This window comes from Echinops telfairi, unplaced genomic scaffold, assembly GCF_000313985.2.
Source record: "Echinops telfairi isolate 266 unplaced genomic scaffold, ASM31398v2 ScPeMD7_7468;HRSCAF=8506_0, whole genome shotgun sequence".
NCBI classification, from domain to species: domain Eukaryota; kingdom Metazoa; phylum Chordata; class Mammalia; order Afrosoricida; family Tenrecidae; genus Echinops; species Echinops telfairi.
In genome coordinates, this window is record NW_022111369.1 from 745,643 (window position 1) to 752,260 (window position 6,618).

Below are 6,618 nucleotides of genomic sequence, written 5' to 3' on the forward strand. Positions count from 1 at the left end.
TCTTTGGACATGGCCAAAGTAAGTGAGCTGACTCACCTTCCTCACTTTTAATGAACATTCAGATTGGATTTCCTCTCAAAGTAATTTGTGTGTGCTTTTGGCAGTCCACGATATATCCAATATTCTTGGCAAATGCCGTAATTGGCATGAATCATTTATTCTTCTGTTTTTGTTTAATTGTTCAACTTTGTATTTAATGTACACACATCTATATAATGGTTTAGTAATTTTTTAATGGACTTAGGAATGGATAATGCATTTGAATCAAGTGCATATTTCCATTTAACAATCTAAAAGGTCATTGCCATAGTAGGGTTGCCTAGAATCCGAATCTGAGCTAAGGATCCAGTTGCAAATGATTTTCTGAGGAAACAATCTCAGGATAAAACTCATCAGGGAGAAAACGGGACAACATAATGAAGAAGAAAGAGCTGAGTAAGAATAGACTATCAGGTAACTCTAATCTAAAAGGGAGGAGCTGCATATACAGAGGAATGTTCCTCCTTGTAGTGAGTAGGTCTGTCTTTGATACCACTGTATCCATCAGCTATTACAAATGACCTCCCCACCCCTCCCTTAGAGCAGTGAGGGAATGAATGACTTGCCAGTTAGCCTGCGTGGGGATCAGAGGACAGGACTCGCCACCTTTGAGTTGATGTGGACACATGGTGACCCTACAGGACAGGGTTAGCCTGCCCCTGTGAGTTCCCAAGACTCTAACTCTATGGGAGTAGAAAGTTTCCTCTTTCTCCGGAGGAGCAGCTGGTGGTTTCAAACTGCTGACCTTGCAGATCGCAGCCCAATACATAATCGCTATGCCACCAGGGCTCTCTCAGAGGAGACTGATCAGGGTGAAACTGCCCTTTTAAGGGAGGATGTGTATAGTATAAACACTAAATGGCAGGATAGTACTGTTTCTAAATATTTTAATTAGTCCCTGTTTACTATTGGTGTACCAGAATACATTAATGAACAGGAGTTCACCCATGGCTTACATCTTAGCTACCACAGTAAATACAGTCATAAGTCCTATCTATCAGCACTGGATTGGCTCTGGACAGAGACTGGGTGACATCAGCTGGCTGAATCACCCTGCCATCTTGTTTGTTTATAATAGTGTCCATATTGAATGATCTTTGGCTTACATTAGTTGACAATACAAAGATCAGCCAACTATTTCCATTCTTCCATAATTCTAACCACATGTCTCTTCCCTAAAATTTCTTATCCTTAATTTTATTCTCTTATAAGTAAAGTCCCCTGCCCAACCTACCTCAAAGTCATTCATATTGCTAATTAATACAATATATTCTCACCTTTGACTACTAGGCTAATCATAAAAAATGGATCATCAGATTCAATGTATACAATTTGTTTTCCTTAACCTAATGGTTCTCTACTTTCCTAATGCTGTGACCCTTTAGTACAATTCCTCATGTTGTGGTGCCCCCCAACCATAAAATTATTTTCATAGCTTCTTCAAAGCTGTAAATTTGCTACTGTTATGAATCAGAGAACCCCTGTGAAAGAGTTGTTCAACCCCCCCAAGGGGTCGCGACCCACAGGTCTAGAACCACTGCACAGCCATTTGTTTGTTTAGAAACAGCTCTGAGTAGGGGTGTAGTGGAACAAGAGTCCGAGTAAGCTCCTACTAAGCTTGTATTAAACTCACCACAGCTAAGTTGGAGTCCTTTAACCAGTGACCTGTCGACAAAGCATAGGGGTGACTTGAGGGAGAAGCATCAATGAAAGGTATTGTGAAGGTCTAGACCCCCTGTGTGTGAAACTTCCTTGTAGCTCATACAGCCACTCAGGACCAATCCAAGATGGACCATTTCCATCTTACAAGAAATTGCTGCTGGACACACTGAATTTATGACTCAGTGAGTCTAAGAGCCAGGGGCTTATGGTGAGCCCTTATGACTTTAGTGACCCATGACAAACACTCTTATCTCTCCAGAGCCCACAAGCTTACAGGAACTATTTTTTTAATATGAAAATCTGAATTATATGAAGACTAACTCAACGTTAGGATCGGAGGAAAGCTTATTAACAAGCTATGATATGCAGATGACACAATCTTGCTTGTTGAAAGTGAGCAGGACTTGAAACCCTTGCTGATGAAAATGAAAGATTGCAGCCTTCAGCATGGATTACAACTTAATGGGGGGGGGGGGAAACCCAAATCCTCACAACTGGGCTACTGGGTGGAATCGGAATAAATGGAGAAAAGAGTGAAGCTGTCAAGAATTCCATCTTGCTTAGATATGCAGTCAATGCTCATAGATGCAACAGTCAACAGGTAAAATGATACATTGCATTGGGTATATCTGATGCTCAAAACCTTTTAAAAATGTTGAAAATCAAGGATGTTATTTTGAAGATTAAGATGTGCCTGACCCAAGCCGTGGTATTTTCAATCACCTCATATGCTTTGGAAAGTTAGGCATTGAATAAGAAAGACCAAAGAAGAATCGATGCACTTGAATGATGGTGCTGGGAAAGAATATTAAAAGTACCATGGACTGCCAAAGAACAAACTAATCTATTCTGGGAGGACAATCAGAATGCTCTTTGGAGCTAGATGGTGATGTACTTTGGACATCTTATCAAGAAAGACCAGTCCCTTGGAGGAGGACATCAGGCTTGGGAGTGTAGAGGGGCAGTAAAAAAGAGAAAGGCCCTCCATGAGATGAGTTGATACAGTGTCTATAACAATGAGCTCAAGTATAAGAGCAATTGTGAGCACAGCCCAGGAGAGAGCAGTGTTTCATTCTGTTGTACTTGGGGTCTCTATAACATGGAACTGACTGGATGACACCTAACCACCAAATGACATATTGTGAATGACTTGCTATGTTGTAGGTGACATGCCTTGATTCAAAACATTAGAAGTCTTCATTAGACTACTTCACCTCTGGGACTTGTCAGAAACTCAACTTGGCATATGTTTCTACCATAACAGGGGTACCTCAAAGAAATACTGGAATGTTTTTCAAAGCTCTGTGTGTAATTTTTCCCCCACAAAACAACCTTATAACCTTCAAGAACACCCTATTACACTTAATAAATTTGTCAAATCTGTGATTCCATTCTTGGAAACATTTTTCAAACTCATCTGTTTGGATGGCGGACAGCACCTCTCATTGTTTTTTCTTCACCTCTTCTATGTCGCCATCCTTTCATGGTCCTCTTCATTCAAGAAAACAAAAAGAAGCTGCACAGAGTGAGGTAGGGTGAGTCAGGTGCGTGGGACAAGAGAGGCATGCTGGTTTTTGCCAAAAACTGGTGCACTGAGATGGCTGTGTGAGCAGGTGCATTTTTGTGGTGGCAAAACCAGTGTCTGTCTGTCACGGATCAGGCCTTTTGTTGTCACACACTTACACGGTCTCTTGAGAACCTCTAAATAGAAAACTTGCTTAACAGGGTAGACTTGGTGCACTAGGAGTCGACATTTCTGTCTGTTCAGGCAGTTGACGGATGTCCAGAAGGAAGTTTGTCATCACTCGACATTTCACCTTTTTTGAAATGAGAAAACCACTGCTACACTTGAATTTTTCCCATAGTGCTGTTCTTATTAGCTGTGTTCAACATCACAACCATTTCAGCAGCATTTTTCCCAAGTAGGAATCAAAATTTAACAGCCAGAAGCTATTCTCTTAAATCGGTCATCACAAAAAGCGTGGTCTAAGTGAATCTGCTTTTGCAAAAAAACTCACGTGACCAGAGAGAACCTTCCCAGATGACACCACTGGGTGTACTAACTCAGAGTGAGTTGCTGGATACCCACCTAGTGGTAAAAATGCATCTATAAAATCTCTGTCCACTGGAGCCTTTTTCCTTTTTGGGTGGGGGAGGGGTGCCCCCTCATAGATACCAAAGAAGCCTTGGGTTGGCAGGGTCTATGACCCAAGTGTAGGGTTGTGTGTCCTGGAAGGGACCTCCTTCAGGCCCCTTTCCTACGCTGAGTTCACTCAAACTAGGAAACTTCTGCATAATGCGGCATATAGCTCAAAGTTGTATGTCTAGTGCAATCATAGGCTGCCTCTGAAACCCCAAATGGCCTATAAACATTACCTTTCTTTCTGAGAAGTAAGGGGTCCAAGGTTCCAAATTTCACTCTTTAATTAGGAGCAGATATTCTGGCCAGGGCATTGAATTTCTAAAAACTTTAAAACGTGTGCCAGGCCTGTGAAACTTAGGACATTTGTCTCCTGGACATTTGAGACCACTTATCTTTCCAAAGAAGTAAAAATATTTGACATTTATTACTAATCAGGTTCAAATAACCTTGTTTCATAAATATAGTGCACCAATATTCGTTTGCAAAGTATATGCAGATAATAACGGGTACTTTATTGAATAATGATGCTGGGAAAATGGACTTTTGAATATTATTTTGGAAAATGTTTTTTCTTCTATTGCCATATAACCTACCTCTCTCTCTCTCTTACTCTCTCTCTCTTGCTCTCTCTTAACAAAGCTTCAAAACAAGAAGGGAGATTAAACAAATTAAATAATGAAAGTTCAAATGGAAAATAAGTTTTAATTTTTATATTCTTTAAATGAACATTGTAAGTTTAACTTTGGGAAGCATTTTTTTCCCAAGACTCTCCTACACAGTGAATACATTTATATTCTCTGATGGAGTAGAATGATATTTAAAAGCCTAATAACTTTGCAAAAACTATATTTAGCAATTATGTAAAAAGAATCATAATTATAATTTTTATTTGACAAGTTCAGTTTTGGGGAAAAAAAGATACTCTAAATTAAAAAAATTGTGAAGTATTAATTTATATATTTAGGAAGTTCAATATGTAAAAAAATTAGAATGGAAAATATTACCATAATAGCATTTATTCTGATCTTCCTCAACCTCTGTAAAGAAATATTTCCTTGTTAAAAATATAGTAACCCACAGAGAAGAGACAATTGAGGGTGTCAACATTTTCAACTTTATCAACCATGAAATGTAACTTTAAAAAGGATAGTAAGCAAATTTATGAAAAAGTAAGGTCATCCTAGAAAGAATTATCTTTCAGAAGCATTTTAGTAATATGACATTAGAGAAAGACGTACCTGAAGTACAGATTAAATAACTTAAGAATTGATCAAGTGATGGCTTAGTTTGTCTTTTTATATTTAGATAATACATTTAAAATATTAAACTGCTTGAATATCTAATACATGTTATGTTTAGAAAACAATTTACTACTGAAAATTGTTTTTAATATATTTTTAGATAGGTCAACAATATAGCAAAACAAATCTGTTATTAAATCGAAATCTTTAACTCATGCATCACTTTCTTTGTAAGGGTCCTTTTCTTTTTTGAAGTGTTCTGCTTTGAACCACGGTCTCATGAGACACTAAGGTCAATTGGCATAATGTGATTCACAAAAGCAATGCTCTATATCCTACTCTTGAAAGAATCAACTGGGATCTTAAAAGCTTGTGAGTAACCATCTCAGGTGCAAATGTTGGTGTCTCTCCATCCAGAGAAAATAAAAGTGGGGACAAATGAATGACACATGGAAACAGTCCAATGGACTCATGAGCCATGCGAAGATCAGCCTCACAAATCCGAGACAAGAACTAGATCGTGTCCCACTACCACTACTAGCTGCTCTGAAAAGGACTATATTGCGGAGGTTTTCATAACACATGTAGAACAGAACTCAGAATATTAAGAGAAATCAGGCTTACTCGTAGGAGGGAGACAGGTGGGCCCTCAAGATTAAAGCCCATAGTCCCTTGGGGCCACCTATTCCGGGTTCAGGAAGGGGAAAATCTAGCTCCACACTAGGCCAAACATTACTGCCACAAGACAGAGGTCAGACAGGCCTCCAACTTGCATTTTTTCACCCTACTCTGACACCAACTATTCTTTCCAAGGCACTCTACCCTGTTGTGTTCCATAATCTCTTACAACGGCCACACAGAAACCACAGACAGTAGTCAGGATTGTGAGGGCTTGTTAGGGAATCTGAAAAAAAATCACAATGTGAAGGATACAGTTCTTTAGTCTGTGATGTCCTTTCTCACCAAAATTGAATGCAATGGTGAATGAAGCCAAAGGACAAAACAGAGATGGAGATAAAGTTGGACTGGTGGATATGTTGTATATGCTGAGTCTGAAACTCCCTTACTGAATCTATATGATAATGACACATATACATTTTAAAATATAACCCTAGAGCTCAGGAAAGAAACAGAGGACAGATGTAATTATGCAGATGTTATTGGTTTATGGTTCTGGTAGAACTATGTGTGTTCCTAGATTAAAGCTGAGTCGATGGAGAGCAGAATAGAGTGGGGAAAGAAAAGGCAAAAGTGGCCAATTCTGGAATTCAGAGATGGTATTCCATTCCACAGGGAGGAAGACAATTATGAAGGATTATAGTTAAGCAAATATATTTGAGAAACTATATGGCTTTTAAGTGTTGAAGAGCTAGCACTTCAGTTTGAGGACTAAGTTGTACTTAACGCAAGCCGTGGTATTTTCCTTTTAAAAACAAACCAAAAAAATCAAAACAAAACAGTTTTATTGACATGAAATTCATATGCAAAGTAATGGCTAAATCATATCTTTAAAAAAGTTGTGCAATCATCACC

General features: G+C 38.8%; 1 protein-coding gene across 1 annotated transcript in view; it reads left to right on the forward strand.

The window, feature by feature from the left end:
- Window positions 1–6,618, forward strand: part of LOC101650333 (N-deacetylase and N-sulfotransferase 4) — a 356,545-nt gene that overhangs the window by 300,415 nt on the left and 49,512 nt on the right. The window lies entirely within an intron of this gene.